Consider the following 25,844-nt stretch of genomic DNA (forward strand, 5'->3'; position numbering starts at 1 on the left):
GGAAATCCAAAAAAGAGGGGATATATGTATACATATAGCCGATTCACTTTGCTGCACAGCAGAAAGTAACCCAACCTTGTGAAGCAGGTTTTTTTGTTTTTTTTTTTTTTGGTGGTGGTTGTTTAGTCTCTAAGTTATGTCTGACTCCTGTGACCACATGAACTACAGCCTGCCAGGCTCCTCTGTCCATGGGATTTCCCAGGCAAGAATATGGGAGTGGGTTGCCATTAGGCTCATAAAAATACACAATTTATTGGTCAACATTGATCAAGAAACAGTACTTAAGTATTAAATTTAACAATAGCCCTTACAGACATCCCAGATATGAGATTTTAATAGGATGAGAAACAGAATAAGTGATAAAAACCTGAGCCCCTGGAGTTAACCAGTAACTATTGTGCTTTGATTTTGTCATTTTTCTTATAATAACTGACCAGCTCTTTTACTGCTTTCAATGCCCAGAACAACCTTATCGTCATGACATGTTGACATGCGCAGGTGGAAGAGATACAGGCTTTGCTTGAGTAAGCAGATTTTCTAAGTGACATATACAAGTAAAACATATTGGCTTTAGTGTGCCAGGCTTTTCTTGGCTTTTCTTGTGCTTGCAAGAACAAGCAATTACATTCTTAGATTCTGTGCACCTGTGGCAATGCCAGTTCCAAGTTCATTAAGCAGGCATCTGTGACCAGAAGAAGATGACCTCTCTTTTTATTTGCTAACATGTAAACCAAAGCTAATTCACACATTGCTGCTGTGAATTTAAAGAAGAGGTTACTTACCATTTCAAGAACTTTTAGTTGCTGGTGTTTTGTTGTTGTCATGTTGTTTTTTGTGTCTTTCCTAATCTGCAGAGAATTTTATAGATTTAAATGATCTATATGTTAAAGGATTTCCACTTTCCAACTTAATTTTTAAATCATTAAGAGCAGCAAGTTAATCATATTGGGATCTTTGAAAATGTGATTCAGGCTATAAATCTCTCTTTACAAAGTCCAGGTCAACTCAATATTTTTCATATATTTCAGTAGGTATTAGTTAAGATATAGGCTTATCTTAATCACTTTTAAATCACTTTCTAAGTGATTAAAAATGACTTAAGGTAGAAGCTTGTCTTTCATGTAAGAGTCTAGTCTAAGAGGAGTAGATGTGCTCTCCTCTAGATTCATTTTTTTGTTTCATTGCTAGTTTATTTTCATATCTACAGTGACAATATAGTCACTGCTATGTTTGTATTTCAGACAGTAATAAGAGAACGGAAAGTGTAGGGCAAAGATAACTTCATTTGTATCACTTTTAAGCATCATGTTTGCACATCATTTTCACCCAGGTGCTACTGATCAGTACCTAGTGGCACAGCTGCCCCTGCTTACAGGGATAGTTAAGAAATAAAATTCATGGCCAACTAACCATGTGAACAGCCAGAGCTCTGTCAAAGAAAGTATTGTTGATTAATAGCAAACCTGCCATAATTGAGTTCATTGAACTCTGGTTCTTGGGACTGTTTTCAAGGACGTCAGTACCTTAATATGTCTTATAAATATGTTCAGATATAAGCATTTGTCTCAGAATTTTAATCTGATTCTTAAGGGGGCCTCCTGCTCCCCATTTTTTAAAGAATTTATTAAGAGAACACTTCATCCCCCAATGTGCCCTTATCCAGTTGTTAATGTCAAAAATCTAGAAATAATTTTTTATATTTCTCATGCATATCATCCCCACACCCACTTCGTATATCCTTATTAGTTTTTCTACCAAATACCTTCCTAACTTAATGGCTTCCACAACTTTCCACTTTCGTCCTGCTAGTCAAAGCCATCAAGGTAAAGATATCATCAATTCTCATGACTAGATTATTTTGAGAGTCTACAACCTGGTCCCTGTTGTTCTTTTTTGTTTGTTTGTTTTTCCAAAGATAAAGCCAGGTATCTTACTAAATAATAATAATAAGAATTATATGACTTCCAAATGTAAATGTTTGGATCATATTTAAAATCTATGACAACATGCAGTGTCATGCATTCATGGCCACAATCTAATATAATTTCATGCCCAAGCCCCTCTCTTCCTCATCATCCTCCAGGCTTTACAGTCTCTTTCTGTTCTTCAAACACGTCAGTCTGTTTCCCAGCTGAGAGCTGCTGCAGCAAATGCTTCTTCTACCTTAAATCCTTTCCTCCTACTTCCTGCCACTTCAAAATATTTTTGTAGAAATTTGGTATAGACTTATTTTAATGGACATATGGATTTTTATGATTAAGCTAATTTATTTGCATTTCTGCATTTCTGTTTATTCAGTTTTTTTTCACTTGCACACATCTGATTCATCTATCTAGTAAGCATAAAGAAGTGTCCACTAAATTTTATTACCTAGATTATAATGGTTTAAGCCTCTGATGACTTGACTGATGAATCCTTGCCTCTGGTTTGCTATGAAATGTGCTCCTAAATGATTTTTGAGGATGTGTAAAGGGGGGCATGTCCCACATTAAGCATTTATCAGTTGAAACTTTCTTCCTGCCAAGAACTGATTTTAGTTCAGTAGTCTTCCTCTCCTATTCTGGCTTCTCTATCTAATTTCATTACATTGCCTTTAAGATACTGAAAGTTGGTATTTACGCTAACACTAGTGCCCATCTTGAGGCCACTATTACCAATCTGAAGTACTTAGTTTCCTATTATCCCCAAATATATTGTTCACTATTGCTCCCAAGCAATCATGGATTCTGTAAGGTAAAGTTCTTGTGATGCCCACATCTTGCCAAGCATTGATGTCTTGGTTTCAGATCTTCATTGCTTGTACACATGCAATGCATCATCTAATATTTACTCTGGTATACTACAATCAAATTCTCAACTTAAAATGCTTTCAATGCCACATAACAGAAATACTCAATTCAAAATAGCTTAAAAATTTTAAGTACAAAATTTATGTGAGGAATTCTTGCCGGGAGCCAGCATGAGGAATCCCATCCATGGCAAGGTCATGAGGAAGAGCTCCAACAGGCAAAGGTGAGTCGGATCTCAAGGGAACCTCCCTGGACCTACTTGAGCATCTACCCCAAAACCAGAATCTGTCTGCCTTACTATATTATGCCTTTCACCAACTGCTCTGACATTAACAGGGGGCTGTCCCCCCACCATCTTTTTCTGGAAAAAGTTAATTTAGAGCTTTTAGACAATAAGTCTCCTGGGCATAATAAGAGTGTTTCAATCCAAAAGAAAGCCTCTGATGGCTTTCTAGCCTGCCTGACAGGTTTATCCAGACTCTTACAGATACCCATGTGATTGTTTACAGCCTCCAGACCCTGAGAGGCACAGGAAGTTTAAAACATCCTAGGAATGTAAGGCCTTCCGAGGAGGAGTCAAAATCATTAGAATAGAACTGATTAAGGGTTTCATTGTTGAGCCAATACTTGCTGCCAAGTTTTCATATATTTTATTTGTTGATATGACACCACCCTTATGGCAGAAAGTGAAGAAGAACTAAAAAGCCTCTTGATGAAAGTAAAAGAGGAGAGTGAAAAACTTGGCTTAAAACTCAACATTCAGAAAACGAAGATCATGGCATCCGGTCCCATCACTCCATGGGAAATAGATGGAGAAACAGTGGAAACAGTGTCAGACTTTATTTTGGGGGGCTCCAAAATCACTGCAGATGGTGATTGCAGCCATGAAATTAAAAGACACTCTTTGGAAGAAAAGCTATGATCAACCTAGATAGCATATTCAAAAGCAGAGACATTACTTTGCCAACTAAGGTCCGTCTAGTCAAGGCTATGGTTTTTTCAGTAGTCATGTATGGATGTGAGAGTTGGACTGTGAAGAAGGCTGAGCACGGAAGAATTGATGCTTTTGAACTGTGGTGTTGGAGAAGACTCTTGAGAGTTCCTTGGACTGCAAGGAGATCCAACCAGTTCATTCTGAGGGAGATCAGCCCTGTGATTTCTTTGGAAGGAATGATGCTAAAGCTAAAACTCCAGTACTTTGGCCACCTCATGCGAAGTGTTGACTCATTGGAAAAGACTTTGATGCTGGGAGGGACTGGGGGCAGGAGAAGAAGGGGATGACCAAGGATGAAATAGCTGGATGGCATCACTGACTCGATGGACGCGAGTCTGAGTGAACTCCAGGAGTTGGTGATGTACAGGGAGGTCTGGCATGCTGCGATTCATGGGGTCACAAAGAGTCAAACACGACTGTGCAACTGAACTGAACTGAACTGATAGTTGGTATGTAGAAAAAACAGGTAGTAGCCCTGGCATTAGCAACATTAGATCTTTGAGTTAAGTACTTTCTTTGTTATAACCCACTGCACCTTTGTTCTACAGAAATGTAACTTTATTTAGTACTTTGAAGGTGATGCACATTAAAGAAAAAACACTTCAAGGGAAAATGAGTTTTCTGGTTGATAGACATTTATCTAGGAAAAGAGCCATAAAAATTTTAACAGGCCTCTTGGCCAGAAGATAATGTAAATCACCTGAGACCCTTTGTATATGGGAAGATATGCAAAAAGAAAGCCTGGTCTCAATAAGGGTCCGGACTGCTGCCCCTGCATAACTCTGCATATTCCATTATTTCTTTATGTACAATTTGGGGTATATAAGCTGCCTTTGGAAATAAAGTTGTGGGTCTTGCACCGATGCTTGGCTCCCCCATGTCATTCTTTTCTTATTCTCCCTTTTCAGGCTAAATTCCCATCAGGAGCATAGAGGCTTGCCGTGTCTACTTATTTGCCTGGGATTCTAAGACCCACGCAAGAGGGAGTCCAATGTGGGGCACCCTCTGCTATTCAAGCAGGTGCCTGCAGCCTATGTAGATGGTGCAAGTCCCTTGTCTCGGGGCTTTATTGGCTTTCTATGTAAACCAAGGAATACAGACTCTTTTCTCCTCTATTTCTCCACTACACTATTCTTTCCTAATCTCTGTTTATATCTCTAAATAAATAATCTTATCTAATCACCAACACTGTCCCTGCATCAAATTCCCTGGATCCACCGGGGCTGGACCCTGGAAAATTCTAGCATAGAAAACTCCTATTTGGTAAATGGAAAAAAATGCTTATTTATTATACCACTAACTGGCAGTCACCAAAAACACACATGTACATGCACATACATGTACAGATCACAAGATATAAAATACATGTCCTTTTATTTTGAACCTAAAGAAAAATAAGTATTAAAATTCCATATCTATATGCTCTCTAAAATAAGATTAAATATAAACAATACTGGTAATGTTAAAAATATAAACAAATATAAAAATATAGAAAATTTAACCCTCTTCTCTTGATAGAAAGTGGAAAAAAAGTCAAAATATATAAAATTTCAGTTCAGTTCAGTTGCTTAGTCATGCCTGACTCTTTGAGAGCCAATGGACTGCAGCACACCAGGCCTCCCTGTCCATCACCAACTCTAGGACATTACCCAAACTCATGTCCATCGACTCAGTGATGCCATCCAACCATCTCATCCTCTGTCATCCCTTTCTCTTTCTGCCTTCAATCTTTCCCAGCATCAGGGTTTTTTTCCTGTCATTTTCAGTTCTTGGCGTCAGGTGGACAAAGTCTTGGAGCTTCAGCTTCAGCGCCAGTCCTACCAATGAACACCCAGGGCTGATCTCCTTTAGAATGGACTGGTTGGATCTCCTTGCAGTCCAAGGGACGCTCAGTAGTCTTCAACACCACAGTTAAAAAGCACCAATTCTTTGGCACTCAGCTTTCTTTATAGTCCACTCTCACATCCAAATGTGACTACTGGAAAACCATAGCTTTGACTAGATGCACCTTCGTTGGCAAAGTAATGTCTTTGTGTTTTAATATGTTGTGTTATGTTGGTCATAATTTTCCTTCCAAGGAGTAAGCATCTTTTAATTTCAGGGCTGCAATCACCATCTGCAGTGATTTTGGAGCCCCACCCTCCCCAAAATAAAGTCTGATACTGTTTCTACTGTTTCCCCATCTATTTGCTATGAAGTGATGGGACCAGATGCCATGATCTTCGGTTTCTGAATGTTGAGCTTTAAGTCAGCTTTTTCACTCTCCTCTTTCACTTTCATTAAGACATTCTTTAGTTCTGCTTCAATTTCTGCCATAAGGGTGCTTTATCTGCATATCTGAGGTTATTGATATTTCTTCTGACAATCTTGATTCCAGCTTGTGCTTCTTCCAGCCCAGTTTTTCTCATGATGTTCTCTGTCTATAAGTTAAATAAGCATGGTGAAAATATACAGCCTTGATGTATTCCTTTTCCTAATTGGAACCAGTCTGTTGTTCCATGTCCAGTTCTAACTGTTGCTTCCTGACCTGCATACCGGTTTCTCAAGAGGCAGGTCAGGTGGTCTGGTATTCCCTTCTCTTTCAGAATTTTGCATAGTTTCTTGTGATCCACACAGTCAAAGGCTTTGGCATAGTCAATAAAGCAGACATAGATGTTTTTCTGGAACTCTCTTGCTTTTTTGATGATCCAGTGGATGTTGGCAATTTGATCTCTGGTTCCTCTGCTTTTTCTAAAGCCAGCTTGAACATCTGAGAGTTCATGGTTCACGAATTGTTCAAGCCTGGCTTGAAGAACTGTGAGCATTATTTTACTAGCGTGTGAGATGAGTGCAATTTTTCGCTAGTTTGAACATTCTTCGGCATTGCCTTTCTTTGGGATAGCAATGAAAACTGACCCTTTCCAGTCCTGTGGCCACTGCTGAGTTTTACAAATTTGATGGCATATTGAGTGCAGCCCTTTCACCGCATCATCTTTTAGGATTTGAAACAGCTCGACTGAAATTCCATCATCCCCACTAGCTTTGTTCTCGTAGTGATGCTTCCTAAGGCCCACTTGACTTCACATTCCAGGATGCCTGCCTAGGTGAGTGATCACACCATCATGATCATCTGGGTCATGAAAATCTTTTTTGTGCAGTTCTGTGTATTCTTGCCACCTCTTCTTAATATCTTCTGCATCTGTTATGTCCATACTATTTTTGTCCTTTATTGAGCCCATCTTTGCATGAAATGTTCTCTTGGTATCTCTAATTTTCCTGAAGGTATCTCTAGGCTTTCTCATTCTGTTGCTTTCCTCTATATCTTTCCACTGACCACTGAGGAAGGCTTTCTTATCTCTCCTTGGTATTCTTTGGAACTCTTCATTCAGATTCTTATATCTTTGCTTTTCTCCTTTGCTTTTCGCCTCTCTTCTTTTCACAGCTATTGGAAGACCTCCTCAGATAGCCATTTTGCTTTTTTGCATTTTTCCTTGGGGATGGTCTTGATCCCTGTGTCCTGTACAATGTCATGAACCTCTGTCCATACTTCATCGGGTGCTCTATCAAATCAGGTCCCTTAAATCTATTTCCAACTTCCACTGTATAGTTGTAAGGGATTTGATATAGGTCATACCTTAATAGTCTAGTAGTTTTCCCTAGTTTCTTCAATTTAAGTCTGAATTTGGCAATAAGGAGTTCATGATCTGAGACACAGTCAGCTCCCAGTCTTTCTTTGCTGACTGTATAGAGCTTCTGCATCTTTGGCTGAAAGAACATAATCAATCCCCTTTCAGTGTTGACCATTTGGTGATGTCCATGTGTAGAGTGTTCTCTTGTATTGTTGCAAGAGTTCGCTTGCTATGATCAGTGTGTTCTCTTGGGAAAACTCTATTAGCCTTTGCCCTGCTTCATTCTGTATTCCAAGGCCAAATTTGCCTATTACTCCAGGTGTTTGTTGACTTCCTACTTTTGCATCCTGGTCCCCTATAATGAAAATGATATCTTTTTTTGGGGGGGTGGGCAGTTCTAAAAGGTCTTGTAGGTCTTCATAGAATTGTTCAACTTCTGCTTCTTCAGCATTACTGATTGGGGCATATACCTGGATTACTCTGATATTGAATGGTTTGCCTTGGAAACTAATAGAGACCATTCTGTTGTTTTTGAGATTGCATCCAAGTACTGCATTTCAGTCTCTTTTGTTGACTATAATGACTACTCCATTCTTTTTAAGGGATTCTGCCTGCAATAGTAAATATAATGGTCATCAGAGTTAAATTCACCCATTTCAGTCCATCCTAATTTGCACCAAAGAATTGATGCTTTTGAACCGTGGTGTTGGAGAAGACTCTTGAGAGTCCCTTGGACTGCAAGGAGATCCAACCAGTCCATTCTGAAGGAGATCAGCCCTGGGATTTCTTTGGAAGGAATGATGCTAAAGCTGAAACTCCAGTACTCTGGCCACCTATGCAAAGAGTTGACTCATTGGAAAAGACTTTGATGCTGGGAGGGATTGGGGGCAGGAGGAGAAGGGGACGACAGAGGATGAGATGGCTGGATGGCATCACTGACTCGATGGACATGAGTCTGAGTGAACTCCCGGAGTTGGTGATGGACAGGGAGGCCTGGTGTGCTGTGATTCATGGGGTCGCAAAGAGTCGGACATGACTGAGCAACTGAACTGAACTGAAAATGCTGACATTCACTCTTGCCATTTCCAATTTCCCTTGATTCATGGACCTAACAGTCCAGATTCCTATGCAATATTTCTCTTTACAGCATCGGACCTTGCTTCCATCACCAGTCACATCCGCAACTGAGTAGTTGTTTTCACTTTGGCTCCGTCTCTTCATTTTTTCTAGAGTAATTTCTCCACTGATCTCTAGTAGTATAGTGGGCACCTACTGACCTGGGGAGTTCATCTTTCATTGTCCTGTCTGTTTGCCTTTTCATACTGTTCATGGGGATCTCAAGGCAAGAATACTGAAGTGGTTTGCCATTCCCTTCTCCAATGAACCACATTCTGTCAGAACTCTCCAACATGACCTGTCTGTCTTGGGTGGCCCTATACAGCATGGCTCATAGTTTCTTTGAGTTAGACAAGACTGTAGTCCATGTGATTAGATTGGTTAGTTTTCTGTGATTGTGGTTTCTGTTTGTGAGCCCTCTCATGTCCTCTCTCAGCACCTACCATCTTACTGGGGTTTCTCTGACCTTGGACATGAATAATATAAAATTTATTCAAACCCAATAAATAATAAAGGCAGAAATATTATAAGAAATTAAATTAATGAAATATGGAAAAAATATTCTCAGACTCCCACATGTACAGTCAGCTTATTTGTGACATAATCAATATACCATTGTGTCCTGTAAAAATGATGGTTCTTTCAATAATTAGTACAATGCCAATTGGATCTTTTGGGGGGAAAATTGGATTCCTAAATCATAATATTCAAAAATGTCAATTTTAGCTGGATTGTGAAAATAAATGTGACAGATAAAGCAATATACGTTCAGAATCAAAAATATGAGAATATCTTTATGACAGATGGTAAGCAAAGATTTCTCAACGGGGCACAAAAACCTTAACCATAATGTGTAAAGTTATAATGCTGACTATATTAATGATTACATCTGGGCATCAAAATATTTCACTGATAAAGTGAAAAACTGACATTGAGGAATATTTTTGCAATTCTGGGATCTGACAAAAACTTATATCTGCAATATACAAAGAACGCCTAAACATTAAGAAGATAAAACTACCCTGTTCAGTAACCAAAGAGGCTTACAAACTTAACAGTTACTTCACACAGAGAGGCTTTCCAAATACCCAAATGATACATGAACAGGCATTTAATTAGGATATAAATGAAAAATATAATGAAATAGAACTACACACTTGCCAGAATTACTTATAATAATACCAGCTGTTACTGAGAATGTGGAAAACTTTCAAACCTCAGATACTTGTGGCTGGACACTAAGAGACAAAAATCAATATAATCCAGCAATTCTATTTCTAGTTGTATTTTCAACAGAAATTCACACGTGTATCAAGCTAAAATCAGTTATTAGAAGGTTCAGAGCAACAATATTCAGAATTGACAAAAATAATGAGAATGAACAAACCACTATTCCATAAGTGATGTGGATGTAACTTCCAAACATAATTTTGAAAAAGAAACCAGATACAAAGCACATGAACTGCTTACTTATCATTTAAGTAAAGTCCTCAAATAGCAAATCTAATCTATGTTGTTTGAAGTCAAGATGGTGGTTTTCCTGGGAGAAAGACACAGAAAAGTTTCAAGGAAATTTCTGGAGTTCTGATGATGCTGACTTATTGATTTGTGTTCTATATTTAGCTTGTGAAAATTTATCCATCTGTATGCTTCTGGTTTCTGTAGTTTATTCACTTAAAAACTTAATACATATAACAATATATTAAAAGTGATTAAATAATAAAATGATGTTATTGTTTGGTTTCTATATACATTCTTAAATAGAGCCACAAAATTTTAAAACATTTCCCAGATATATAGATATAGATATATATATATATATATATATATATATTCCAATTCAAGATAATAAGTTAATAAAAATAACTCCAGATATCTTAATCCAGATATTCTATAACTGATAAAGTTGTGTTACCAATCTGTTCATCATGACATGTTGGCACATTTTTCCATTGCAAACTCAATTTATTCTGCCATGCTGCAAAATAAATAAACCCGCATCAAATAACCACAACTCAACAGGATTATCTCTGAATCACTTCAGTTCAGTCGCTCAGTCATGTCCGACTCTTTGTGACCCCATGAACCGTAGCATGCCAGACCTCCTTGTCCATCACCAGCTTCTGGAGTTTACTCAAACTCATGTCCGCTGAGACAGTGATGACATCCAACCATCTCATCCTCCGACGTTCCCTTCTTCTCCTGCTCTCAATCTTTCCCAGCATCAGGGTCTTTTCCAATGAGTCAACGCTTCGCATCAGGTAGCCAAAGTTTTGGTTTCAGTTTCAACTTCAGTCCTTCCAATGTACACCAGGGACTGATATTCATTAGGATGGATTGGATGGAACTCCTTGCAGTCCAAGGGACTCTAAAGAGTCTTTTCCAGTACTACAATTAAAAAGTATCAATTCTTCTGAACTCAGCTTTCTTTATAGTCCAACTCTGTCATTCATACATGACTACTGGAAAACAATAATCTTGACTAGACAGAACTTTGTTGACAAAGTAATGTCTCTGCTTTTTAATATGCTGTCTAGGTTGATCATAACTTTCCTTCCAAGGAGTAAGCTTCCTTAATTTCATATCTGCAGTAACCATCTGCAGTGATTTTGGAGCCCAAAAAATTGAAGTCAGCCACTGTTTCCCTATCTGTTTACCATGAAGTGATGAGACCAGATGCCATGATCATAGTTTTCTGAATGTTGAGCTTTAAAGGAACTTTTTCACTCTCCTTTGTTACTTTCAATAAGAGGCTCTTTAGTTCTTCTTCACTTTCTGCTATAAGGGTGGTGTCATCTGCGTATTGAGATCATTGATATTTCTCCCGGCAGTCTTGATTCCAGCTTGTGCTTCTTCTAGCCCAGTGTTTCTCATGATGTACTCAGCCAATAAGTTAAATGAGCAGGATGACAATATATAGCCTTGACATACTCCTTTTCCTATTTGGAACCAGTCTGTTGTCCCAGTTTCAGTTTTATCTGTTGCTTCCTGACATGCATACAGGTTTCTCGAGAGGCATGTCTGGTGGTCTGGTATTCCAATTTCTTTCAGAATTTTCCACAGTTTATTGTGATCCACACAGTCAAAGGCTTTGGCATAGTCAATAAAGCAGAAATAGATGTTTTTCTGGAACTCTCTTGCTTTTTAGATAATCCAGCAGATGTTGGCAACTTAATCTCTGGTTCCTCTGCCTTTTCTGAAACCAGGTTAAACATCTGGAAATTCACGGTTTACATATTGCTGAAGCCTGGCTTGAAGAATTTTGAGGATTACTTCGCTAGTGTGTGAGATGAGTGCAATTGTGCAGTAGTGTGAGCACTCTTTGACATTTCCTTTGTTTGAGATTGGTATGAAAATTGACCTTTTACTGTCCTGTGGCCACTGCTGAGTTTTCCAAATTTGCTGACATGTGGAGTGCAGCATCCATCTTTGTTTGTAGTGATGCTTCATAAGGCCCACTTGACTTCACATTACAGGATGTCTGGCTCTAGGTGAGTGATCATACCATCATGGTTAACTGGGTCATGAAGATCTTTTTTGTAGAGTTCTTCTGTGTTTTCTTGCCACCTCTTCTTTATATCTTCTGCTTCTGTCAGATCCTTACCATTTTTGTCCTTTTTGAGCCCATCTTTGCATGAAATGTTCCCTTGGTATCTCTAATTTTCTTGAAGAGATCTCTAATCTTTCCCATTCTAATGTTTTCCTCTATTTCTTTGCAGTGATCTCTGAGGAAGGCTTTCTTAAGAACTCTCATTTCTATTCTTTGGCACTCTGCATTCAAATGGGCATATCTTTCCTTTTTTCCTTTGATTTTGGCTTCTCTTCTTTTCACAGCCATTTGTAAGGCCACCTCAGACAGCCATTTTACTTTTTTTTTTTGCATTTCTTTTTCTTGAGGATGGTCTTGATCCCTGTCTCCTTTACAGTGCCTTGAACCTCTGTCTATAGTTCATCACCCACTCTGTCTATCAGATCTAGTCCGTTAAATCTATTTCCCACTTCCACTGTATAATTGTTAGGGATTTGACTTTGGTCATGCCCGTATGGTCTAGTGGTTTTCCCCACTTTCTTCAATTTAAGTCTGAATTTGCCAATAAATGGTTCATGATCTGAGCCACAGTCAACTTCTGGTCTTGATTTTGCTGATAGAGCTACTCCATCTTTGGCTGCAAATAATATAATCAACCAGATTTTGTTGTTGGCTGTCTGGTGATGTACATGTGTAGAGTCTTCTCTTGTGTTGTTGGAAGCAGGTGTTTCCTATGACCACTGCATTCTCTGTACAAACCTCTATTAGCCTTTGCCCTGCTTCATTCTAGACTCCAAAGCCAAATTTGCCTGTTACTCCAGGTGTTTCTTGACTTCCTACTTTTGCATTCCAGTCCCCTATAATGAAAAGGACATCTTTGTTGGGTGTTAGTTCTAAATGGTCTTATGGTCTTCACAGAACCATTCAACTTCAGCTTCTTCACCATTATTGGTTGGGGCATAGCCTTGGATTACCATGGTATTTAATGGTTTGCCTTGGAAATGAACTGAGATCATTCTGTCATTTTTGAGATTGCATCCAAGTACTGAATTTTGGACTCTTGTTGACTATGATGGCTACTCCATTTCTTCTAAGGGATCCCTGCCCACAGTAGTAGATATAATGGTCATCTGAGTTAAATTCACCCATAATTCACTCATTCCTAGAATGTGGATGTACACTCTTGCCATCTCCTGTTTGACCACTTCCAGTTTGCCTTGATTCACGGACCTAACACTCCATGTTCCTATGCAATATTTCTCTTTACAGCATTGTACCTTCTATCACTAGTCCCATGCACAACTGGGTATTGTTTTTGCTTTGGCTTCATCCCTTCATTCTCTCTGGAGTTGTTTCTCCACTGATCTCCAGTATCATATGGGGCACCTACTGACCTGGGGAGTTCATCTTTCAGTGTCCTATCTTTTTTACTGTTCATACTGTTCATGGAGTTCTCAAGGCAAGAATATTGAAGTGGTTTGCCATTCCCTTCTCCAGTGGACCACATTCTGTCAGACCTCTCCACCATGAGCCATCCATCTTGGGTGGCCCCACAGCTTAGTTTAATTGAGTTAGACAAGGTTGTGGTCCATGTGATCAGATTGGCTAGTTGTCTGTGATTGTGATTTCAATCTGTCTGCCCTCTGATGCCCTCTCTCAAAGCCTACCATCTTACTTAGGTTTCTCTTACCTTGGATATGGGATAGCGCCTCGCTGCCACTCCTGCACCATTGAATGTGTTTAAGCAAAAAATAAAGACTGTTAGAATTGGACTGAAGAAGACACTATTTCTCAGTCAGAGATCCAAATTGTAGACTGTAGTAGATAGCAACTTACCAACTTCCCAGGTGGCTCAGTCGTAAAAGAATCCACCTGCTAACAAAGGAGACACAGGTTCACTCCCTGGGTCGGGAAGATCCCTGGAGAAGGAAATGGCAACTCATCCAGTATGTTGTCTGGGAAATCACATTATCAGAGGAGCCTAGAAGGCTACAGTCCATGCGGTCTCAAAACAGTTTGATATGACTTAGTGACTAAACAGCAACAATAAGACTTCAGCTTAGAGGGGCGGTCCTAAGATGGTGGAGGAATAGGACGGGGAGACCACTTTCTCCCTCACAAATTCATCAAAAGAACATTTCAATGCTGAGTAAATTCCACAAAACAACTTCTGAATGCTGGCAGAGGACATCAGGCACCCAGAAAAGCAGATCATTATCTTCAAAAACAGGTAGGAAAAAATATAACAGATGAAAAAGGAGACAAAGGAGGTAGGGAGGGAGCTCCGTCCTGGGAAGGGAATCTTAAGAAGAGAGGTTTCCAAACACCAGGAAACACTCTCGCTGCTGAGTCTGTGGCAAGCCTTGGAAGCACAGAGGGCAACATAACAGGAAGGAAAATAATTAAAAGCAACAGATTGCGAGCCCAACAGTAACTCCCTCAGTGGAGAAGCTGCACAGACGCCTGCCTCCACCACTAGCAAGTGGGGACTGGGCAGGCAGGCGTGGGAGGCACAGGCTACAGTGCTTTGTAAGATTCGGGCCGGGATGCCCTGTGTGTAACCAGAGCAAACCAACTTGGGCTAGCAAACCAGACTGTGGGATAGCTACCACACGAAAAGCTTGAACATAAGACACCACCAGGACTGTGCACAGAACAAAGGACGGAACAGAAATAGCCGGCTGCAGACCATCCCCCTCCGGTGACAGGCAGCCAGAGCCATAAGGGCTGGAAGGGGGCAATCGCAGCCCAAGAGAGACATTACCTACCAAAATGCAAGCAGAATTCTTTGCTAACTAAGACTTCTGGGGGTTCTGGACAGTCATCAGCCGCCAGAGAAGGGACGCCAGCCATACACCCAGAAAACTGAGCAGCAGAGACGGGAAAGGTGATAAGTCACAGTGACTGTACTTGCCAAACACCTGAGCTACTCGGACCTGGGAAGAGCACAAAACGCAGGCCCAATCGAATCTGCGCCTCTGAGGGCTACCTGAGTGCCAAGCCTGAGCAGCTTGAACCATGCATGCAGCCTAGGGCTGGCCTCAGACGGTTCCCAGCAGAGCAACGTAGAGCCTGAGCAGTGTGCGCCACAAATAGGGGCAGCCCCAGCGGGGTTGAGACACTGCAAGCACATGCCAGTGTTACTTGTTGGCAGCATCCCTCCCTCCCCACAGCACGACTGAACAAGTGAGCCTAAAAAAAAAAAAAAGAAGTGTCCACCACCGCCCCCCACCCCCCATGACAGGGTGGAAATCAGACACTGAAGAGACCAGCAAACAGAAGTTAAACAGAGGGAACCGCCTTGGAAGTGACCCCACACTGCCCACAACACCAGAGAAAGGGCCAGTAATATCTTTACTATTTTTACGATCATTCTTTTTTTTTTATATTGTTGTGTAATTGTTTTTTCTTTTCTTTTTCCTCTTTTTTTTAACCTTTTTAAATTTTTAAGTCCTCTACTTCTCCTTTAATTTTTATTTTTATAACCTACTATTACTTTTCAAATAAAAAAAGATCCTATTTTTAAAGCAAATGCTGTATATGCTCTTTTTGTGGTGGTGGTTGTTTTTTAATAATTCTTGTCGCTTTTTTTTTTCTTTTTTCTCCTTCTTTTCTTTAATATTGTCTTTTGAAAATCCAACCTCTACTCTAGATTTTTAGTCTTTGCTCTTTGGTATTTGTTGTCAATTTTGTACATTTAAAAACCCAATCTTCAGTACCCAATTTTACCTGAGAGTAAGATTACTGGCTTGACCACTCTCTTCTCCTTTGGACTCTCCTTTTTCTCCACCAGGTGGCCTCTGTCTCTTCCCTCCCCCTTCTCTACCCAACTCTGAATCTCTGTGTGTTCCAGACGGTGGAGAACACTTAGGGAACTGGTTGCTGGCTGGATCTGTCTCTCTCCTTTTCATTTCCCTCTTTTACCCTCCTGGCCAACTCTGTCTACTTCCTCCCTCTCCTCTTCCCTGTATAACTCCATGAACACCTCTGAGCTGTCCAGACTGAGGAGTGCACATAAGGAAGTGACTATTGACTAGCTTGCTCTCTCCTCTTTTGATCCCACCTTATCTCATTCCAGTCACATCCAACTACCCTCTCCCTCTTCTCTTCTCCATGTAACTCAGTGAACCTCTCTGGGTGTCACTCAGTGTGGAGAAACTTTTCATCTTTAACCTAGATGTCTTATCATCAGTGCTGTATAGATGGAGAAGTCTTGAGGCTACTGTAAAAATAAAACAGAAAACCAGAAGCAGGAGGCTTAAGTCAAAATCCTGAGAACATCAGAGAACTCCTGAATCCAGGGAACATTAATCGATAGGAGCTCATCAAATGCCTCCATACCAACACTGAAACCAAGCACCACCCAAGGGCCAACATGTTCCAGAGCAAGACATACCACGCAAATTCTCCAGCAACACAGGGACACACCCCTGAGCTTCAATATTCAGGCAGCTCAAAGTTACTCCAAAACCATTGATGTCTCATAACCCATTACTGGTCACTCCATTGCACTCCAGAGAGAAGAAATCCAGCTCCACCCATCAGAACTCCAACACAAGCCTCCCTAACCAAGAAACCTTGACAAGCCACTGATACAACCCCGCCCACAGTGAGGAAACTCCATAATAAACAGAATTCCACAAATTCCCAGAATATAGAAAGGCCACCCCAAATGCAGCAATATAATCAAGATGAAGAGAAAGAGGAATACCCAGCAGGTAAAGGAACAGGAGAAATGCCCACCAAACCAAACAAAGGAGGAAGAGATAGGGAATCTACCTGAGAAAGAATTCCAAATATTGATAGTGAAAATGATCCAAAATCTTGAAATAAAAATGGAATCACAGATAAATAGCCTGGAGACAAGGATTGAAAAGATGCAAGAAAGGTTTAACAAGGAACTAGAAGAATAAAAAAGAGTCAGTATATAATGAATAATGCAATAAATGAGATCAGAAACACTCTGGAGGCAACAAATAGTAGAATAACAGAGGCAGAAGATAGGATTAGTGAAATAGAAGATAGAATGGTAGAAATAAATGAATCAGAGAGGAAACAAGAAAAATGAATTAAAAGAAATGAGGACAATCTCAGAGACCTCCAGGACAATATGAAATGCTCCAACATTCGAATTATAGGAGTCCCAGAAGAAGAAGACAAAAAGAAAGACCATGAGAAAATACTTGAGGAGATAATAGTTGAAAACTTCCCTAAAATGGAAAAGAAAATAATTACCCAAGTCCAAGAAACCCAGAGAGTCCCAAATAGGATAAACCCAAGGCAAAACACCCCAAGACACATATTAATCAAATTCACAAAGAACAATATTAAAAGCAGCAAGGGAAAAACAACAAATAACACACGAGGGGATTCCCATAACAATAACTGCAGATCTTTCAACAGAAACTTTTCAAGCCAGGAGGGAATGGCAAGACATACTTAAAGTGATGAAATAAAATAACCTATAGGCCAGATTACTGTACCAAGTAAGAATCTCATTCAAATATGAAGGAGAAATCAAAAGCTTTACAGACAAGCAAAAGCTGAGAGAATTCAGCACCACCAAACCAGTTCTCCAACAAATGCTAAAGGATATTCTCTAGACAGGAAACACAAAAAGGGCATATAAACCCGAACCCAGAAAAGTAAAGTAAATGGCAACGGGATCATACTTATCAGTAATTACCTTCAATGTAAATGGATTGAATGCCCCAACCAAAAGGCAAATACTGGCTGAATGGATACAAAAACAAGATCCCTATATATGCTGCCTGCAAGAGACCCACCTCAAAGCAAGGGACACATACAGACTGAAAGTGAAGGACTGGAAAAAAAATATTCCATGCAAATAGAGACCAAAAGAAAGCAGGAGTGGCAATACTCATATCCAATAAAATAGACTTTAAAACAAAGGCTGTGAAAAGAGACAAAGAAGACCACTATATAATGATCAAAGGATCAATCCAAGAAGAAGATATAGCAATTATAAATATATATGCACCCGACATAGGAGCACCGCAATATGTAAGACAAATGCTAACAAGTATGAAAGGGGAAATTAACAATAACACAATAATAGTGGGAGACTTTAATACCCCACTCACATCTATGGACAGATCAACTAAACAGAAAATTAACAAAGAAATGCAAACTTAAAATGATGCAATAGAGCAGTTAGACCTAATTGATATCTATAGGACATTTCACCCCAAAACAATGAATTTCACCTTTTTCTCAAGTGCGCATGGAACCATCTCCAGGATAGATCACATCCTGGGCCATAAATCTAACCTTGATAATTTAAAAAAAATTGAAATCATTCCAAGCATCTTTTCTGACCATAATGCACTAAGATTAGATCTCAATTACAGGAGAAAAACTATTAAAAATCCCAACATATGGAGGCTGAACAACATACTTCTGAATAACCAACAAATCACAGAAGAAATCAAAAAAGAAATCAAAATATGCATAGAAACAAATGAAAACACAACAACCCAAAACCTGTGGGACACTATGAAAGCAGTCCTAAGAGGAAAGTTCATAGCAATACAGGCATACCTCAAGAAACAAGAAAAAAGTCAAATAAATAACCTAACTCTACACCTGAAGCAACTAGAAAAGGAAGAAATGGAGAACCCCAGAGTTAGTAGAAGGAAAGAAATCTTAAAAATTAGGGCAGAAATAAATGCAAAAGAAACAAAAGAGACCATAGCAAAAATCAACAAAGCCAAAAGCTGGTTCTTTGAAAGGATAAATAAAATTGACAAACCATTAGCCAGACTCATCAAGAAACAAAGAGAGAAAAATCAAATAAATAAAACTAGAAATGAAAATGGAGAGATCACAACAGACAACACAGAAATACAAAGGATCATAAGAGACTACTATCAGCAGTTGTATGCCAATAAAATGGACAATGTGGAAGAAATGGACAAATTCTTAGAAAAGTACAGCTTTCCAAAACTGAACCAGGAAGAAATAGAAAATCTTAACAGACCCATCACAAGCACGGAAATTGAAGCTGTAATCAGAAATCTTCCAGCAAACAAAAGCCCAGGTCCAGACGGCTTCACAGCTGAATTCTACCAAAAATTTCAAGAAGAGCTAACACCTATGCTACTCAAACTCTTCCAGAAAATTGTAGAGGAAGGTAAACTTCGAAACTCATTCTATGAGGCCACCATCACCCTAATACCAAAATCTGACAAAGATGCCACACAAAAAAGAAAACTACAGGCCAATATCACTGATGGACATAGATGCAAAAATCCTCAACAAAATTCTAGCAATCAGAATCCAACAACACATTAACAAGATTATACGCCATGACCAAGTGGGCTTTATCCCAGGGGTGCAAGGATTCTTCAATATCTGCAAATCAATCAATGTAATTCACCACATTAACAAATTAATAAAAGCCATATGATTATCTCAATAAATGCAGAGAAAGCCTTTGACAAAATTCAACATCCATTTATGATAAAAGCTCTCCAGAAAGCAGGAATAGAAGGAACATACCTCAACATAATAAAAGCTATATATGACAAACACACAGCAAACATTATCCTCAATGGTGAAAAATTGAAAGCATTTCCCCTAAAGTCAGGAACAAGACAAGGGTGTCCACTTTCACCGCTACTATTCAACATAGTTCTGGAAGTTTTGGCCACAGCAGTCAGAGCAGAAAAAGAAAAAGGAATCCAAATTGGAAAATAAGAAGTAAAACTCTCACTGTTTGCAGATGACATGATCCGCTACATAGAAACCCCTAAAGACTCCACCAGAAAATTCCTAGAGCTAATCAATGAATATAGTAAAGTTGCAGCATATAAAATTAACACACAGAAATCCCTTGCATTCCTATACACTAATAATGAGAAAATAGAAAAAGAATTTAAGGAAACAATTCCATTCACCATTGCAACGAAAAGAATAAAATACTTAGAAATATATCTACCTAAAGAAACTAAAGACCTATATATAGAAAACTATAAAACACTGATGAAAGAAATCAAAGAGGACACTAATAGATGGAGAAATATACCATGTTCATGGATTGGAAGAATCAATATAGTGAAAATGAGTATACTATTTATACCCAAAGCAATCTACCGATTCAATGAAATCCCTATCAAGCTACCAGCAGTATTTTTCACAGAGCTAGAACAAATAATTTCAAGGTTTGTATGGAAATACAAAAAACCTCGAAGAGCCGAAGCAATCTTCAGAAAGAAGTATGGAACTGGAGGAATCAACTTGCCTGACTTCAGGCTCTACTACAAAGCCACAGTCATCAAGACAGTATGGTACTGGCACAAAGACAGAAATATAGATCAATGGAACAAAATAGAAAGCCCAGAGATAAATCCACACACCTATGGACACCTTATCTTCGACAAAGGAGGCAAGAATATACAATGGTGTAAAGACAATCTCTTTAACAAGGGGTGCTGGGAAAACAGGTCAACTACTTGTAGAAGAATGAAACTAGATCACTTTCTAACACCACACACAAAACCAAACTCAAAATTGATTAAAGATTTAAATGTAAGACCAGAAACTATAAAACTCCTAGAAAAGAACATAGGCAAAACACAGTCCGACATACATCACAGCAGGATCCTCTATGATCCACCTCCCAGAATACTGGAAATAAAAGCAAAAATAAACAAATTGGATCTAATTAAAATTAAAACCTTCTGCACAACAAAGGAAACTATAAGCAAGGTGAAAAGACAGCCTTCTGAATGGGAGAAAATAATAGCAAATGAAGCAACTGACAAACAACTAATCTCAAAAATATACAAGCAACTTATACAGCTCAATTCTAGAAAAATAAACGACCCAATCAAAAAATGGGCCAGAGAACTAAATAGACATTTCTCCAAAGAAGACATACGGATGGCTAACAAACACATGAAAAGATTCTCAACATCACTCATTATCAGAGAAATGCAAATCAAGACCACAATGAGGTACCATTTCACACCAATCAGAATGGCTGTGATCCAAAAGTCTGCAAGCAATAAATGCTGGAGAGGGTGTGGAGAAAAGGGAACACTTTTACACTGCTGGTGGGAATGCAAACTAGTACAGCCGCTATGGAGAACAGTGTGAAGATTCCTTAAAAAATTGCAAATAGAACTGCCATATGACCCAGCAATCGCACTGCTGGGCGTACATATTGAGGAAACCAGAATTGAAAGAGACACATGTACCCCAATGTTCATTGCAGCACTGTTTATAATAGCCAGGACATGGAAGCAACCTAGATGTCCATCAGCAGATGAATGGATAAGAAAGCTGTGGTACATATACACAATGGAGTATTACTCAGCCATTAAAAAGAATACATTTGACTTAGTTCTAATGAGGTGGATGAAACTGGAGCTGATTATACAGAGTGAAGTAAGCCAGAAAGAAAAACACCAATACAGTATACTAACACATATATATGGAATTTGGAAAGATGGTAATGATGACCCTGTATGTGAGACAGCAAAAGAGACACAGATGTATAGAAAAGACTTTTGGGCTCTGAGGGAGAGGGAGAGGGTAGGATGATTTGGGAGAATGGCATTGAAACATGTATACTATCATGTAAGAAACGAATCGCCAGTCTATGTTCAATACAGGAAACAGGATGCTTGGGGCTGGTGCACAGGGATGATCCAGAGAGATGATATGGGGTGGGAGGTGGGAGGGGGGTTCAGGATTGGAAACTCATGTACACCCATGGTGGATTCATGTTAATGTATGGCAAAACCAATACAGTATTGTAAACTGAAGTAAAAATAAAAATAAAAAAAATAAAAAGACCAGCTTAGTTCAGTAAGCTAGGTATGAGTGAAAAACACAAATAAATTGTAATACTGATGTGAAAAATGTAAATTTAAGATATTTTATGATTTGAAATAATTGATTACTTTAGGAATTGAAGTGAAAAAAAGAAAAACAAGGAAAAGTATGAAAAAATATAAAGATGAAATTCTGCAGTTAGCCATATGCCAAACCAGTTTGTGGAGAATGAATTTCTTAAATGTAACTAGGGGAATGTGAAAAGAATACAAAATATTATATATCATGTGAACAAGAAATTACAGAACAAACCAGAAATGTATATTAGAAGGATTCACAGTGATAATTTTATAGAAACAAGAAAAATATAGAGTTCTTAATAGAATAAAAATGTTAAGGCTTGAGAATAGAAAGCACATCATTCAGAGTGTAAGCCTGTTACATAAAAGACTGATAAAGCAAATAAAGCAATCACACAAAGAAGGGAAATCTAGTTAAAAATAAATTAATAGATATATCATCAAATATGCCAAATAAAATGAAGGGCATTTGAACGAAATTTTTCAAAGCAATCTTTACTGTTGCAATAGCTAGTTGTCATATCTGCCAGGTATAAAACATACGAAAGATTGGATGCATTTGAAATGTCTTTATCAACTGCCACTCAAAATACTAATATGAGAATTTGTAGTATAATTTTTATTGAAACTAAAATAAGAAATGACAGTAAGAATGGAGACAGACATATTTCTTTACTTTGAGTATATTTATATCCATCAGCATTTGGACTTAATAATCAATAATTGTAATACATATTGTGTTTAAAATCTGTAGTGCTACAAATGGATAGACATATTTCATTTTTTTAAATGGAAATTTTGATAGAATATGTAAGATGAGATTTAAAAGTTATATTCTATATATTAAAATTTGTATTCTGTTCAAATTAAGCAAAATAAAATTAAAGTTCAAAGGAAAAGTGGATTTTATTATATTAGATTTGGGGAGGAGGCACATTTTTATCCCTGAATATCAGAAACATTAACTCCAAAATAGTGCATGTTTCCAATGCAACTGTTAAATAGACTGTTGAACATATTTAAATATATTAATGAGAGTATGAATAATGAATCCTTCATGAAATATAGTTAAAATTTCACTTGAACGTATTTATGTTTTTAACAGAATTGGTAGAATTTAGTGTTTTACTAGAGGAATCATTAGGAAAATAAGAGCAATGTAATATAATATCTATTACTTTGTGGTAATCAGTCCATTCAGTCACTCATTCATGTCTGACTCTTTGCAACCCCATGGATTGCAGCACTCCACGCTCCCTTATCCATCACCAACTCTCAGAGCTTGCTCAAACTCATGTCTACCAACTCAATGATGCATTCCAAGCATCTCATCCTCTGTCATCCCCTTCTCCTGCCTTCAATATTTCCCAGCATCAGGGTCTTTTCAAATGATTTTCAGTTCTTTGCATCAGGTGGACAAATTCTTGGGAGTTTCAGCCTCAGCATCAGTCCTTCCAATGAACACCCAGGACTGATCTCCTTTAGGATGGACTGGTTGGATCTCCTTGCAGTCCAAGGGACTCTCAAGAGTCTTCTCCAACACCACAGTTCAAAAGCATCAATTCTTTGGCACTCAGCTTTCTTTATAGTCCAACTCTCATATCCATACATGACTACTGGAAAAACCATAGCTTTGACCAGATGGACCTTTGTTGGCAAAGTAATGTCTCTGCTTTTTAATATGCTGTCTAGGTTGATAGTTTTTCTTCCAAGAAGCAAGTGTCTTTTAATTTCATGGTTGCAGTCACCATCAGTGATTTCAGAGCCTAAGAAAATAAAGTATGTCACTGTTTCTATTGTTTCCCCATCTATTTGATATGAAATGATGGCACCAGATGCCATGATCTTACTTTTTTGAATGTTGAGTTTTAAGCCAACTTTTTCACTCTCCTCTTTCACTGTCTTTAAGAGGCTCTTTAGTTTTTCTTTGCTTTCTGCCATAAGGGTGGTTTCATCTGCATATCTGAGGTTACTGATATTTCTCCTGGCAATCTTGATTCCAGCTTGTGCTTCATCCAGCTCAGCATTTCTCATGATGTACTCTGCATATAATTTAAATAAGCAGGGTGACAATATAGTGCCTTGACGTGCTCCTTTCTCAATGTGGAACCAGTCTTTCGTTCCATGTCTGATTCTGTTGCTTCTTGACCTGCATACAGATTTATCAGGAGGCAGGTACCTTTGTGGTAATACATTTATACATTTATAAATGCATATATAAGACTACCTGTTATGAAGCAGTTCCTTGAAATCTGTGTCTCTCCCTCTGTATCTCTCACTGTCTCATATTCCTCATATATTTTATTAGGGTATGATGGCCCAGCCAAGTTGATATATACATTAACCATCACATTGATGGAAACATTAACCTTCAAGAGGTCAGTGGCTAAAAGAGGCTGCTGAGTGGTCATCTCGTAAGGAAATTTTTTTTTTTTAGGAATTTTTGGAGATGATAAATATTTAATTTAGGTCTTTTGTTTTTTCCCATGAATACCTTTCTCCACTTCTCCTATTTACTTATAAGAAAGAGCCACTTTTTCCACAAATATATTTGAGTGTGGTAAAAAATCTAATTGGAATGTATTATTTTTCTATCATAGCAGGCTGTGTGAAAGAGAAGAGTAACAGCTATAAGGTCCATTAAAATCCTCCATAGGAATAGTAGATAAGTGGTCTTGGTCAAGCAGCTGGAATATGTATTCTAGGTTCTCATCCATAGTTATGGTGTCAGAAAGAGTTGGACATGACTTAGCAACTGCATGACAAGTGAACAGCACATTTTATGAAGAAAATTTCTTTCCAAAAGAATTATTGAGAAAAACAGCGTTCTATTTTTTTGTTTTTCGTTTTTTTGCTTGTTTTGTTTTCCTTCAAGTCTCATTAATATTTGGTTTAAGAGAAAGCATTTGAATTTTCATTTCAATTATTTATTTAACTGATGGGAAGATGACAATATATTATTTTTGTCCAAATACATGATGAAAATTTAGTCTCAGACATGTAGTTGGGCAAATAGAGATACTTTAATAACATTTTTTAATAATTTTTAATTATTGATATTCCATCAAAGCTTTACAAGTTCTAGTTTGGTAAAAATTATTCGTGATGTGAAACTAGAAACTGTGTCCAAAAAATCTTTGCACTCTGTTACAATAAACTTAATATATCAATGATTTTGATACATTGTGTAGGTTGTTTTTTTTTTTTGAGTTTTGGCTTAGTCGCTTATAAGATCTTCCAATGTTGACACATGTCCTTAGGTAATACCAACATTCACATTTGTTAATATTTCACCAGCTTTGTCAGAAAAAGCAGTGTTGGAAAGATATCAAGCTCATAGCTGCAGATATGAGTTTTCTAAAAAAAAAAAGATTATTTCGTATCAAAATTATATTATTAGTGACAGTGTCATTTTATCCTTGTAAAATGTTAATTAAAAAAATTACAATCTATCCAATAACAAGTCTGTACCTAAGTTCACCCATCAACTGTTTTTCAAGTAAAATTGGTTTTCCATAGCAACAACAAAAAATACAAATGTAAAACACACTCACAAAAACAGAAAGAAAAAAAAAACACAGATACTTTGCTTAGGGAAAATCATCATATTTTCCAGAATTTGCAGAATTTCTTTATGTGTATTTATAATTTTGTTACACAGAATATTAAAAAATTGTGTGCCTAATGATATTTAAGAAAATTAATAATTTTACTGTTTAATCAAGACAATTGTTAACGCTGCATTTAAAACTTTATTTATTGTAATTGCATGGTGGTGAATAGTGAAATTCATAAGTACAAATATAAACACAGGATAAAAAGGTAAATAGTATTGATGTGCAAATTAGTTTGAATTTGAAGTCACCTGAAAATCTCAGAAATTCCCAGAATTCCCCTATTACAGACTGTACATTGAGAATCCCTACC

The sequence above is a fragment of the Ovis canadensis genome, chromosome 6 (assembly GCF_042477335.2).
Source record: "Ovis canadensis isolate MfBH-ARS-UI-01 breed Bighorn chromosome 6, ARS-UI_OviCan_v2, whole genome shotgun sequence".
In the NCBI taxonomy this organism is placed as follows: domain Eukaryota; kingdom Metazoa; phylum Chordata; class Mammalia; order Artiodactyla; family Bovidae; genus Ovis; species Ovis canadensis.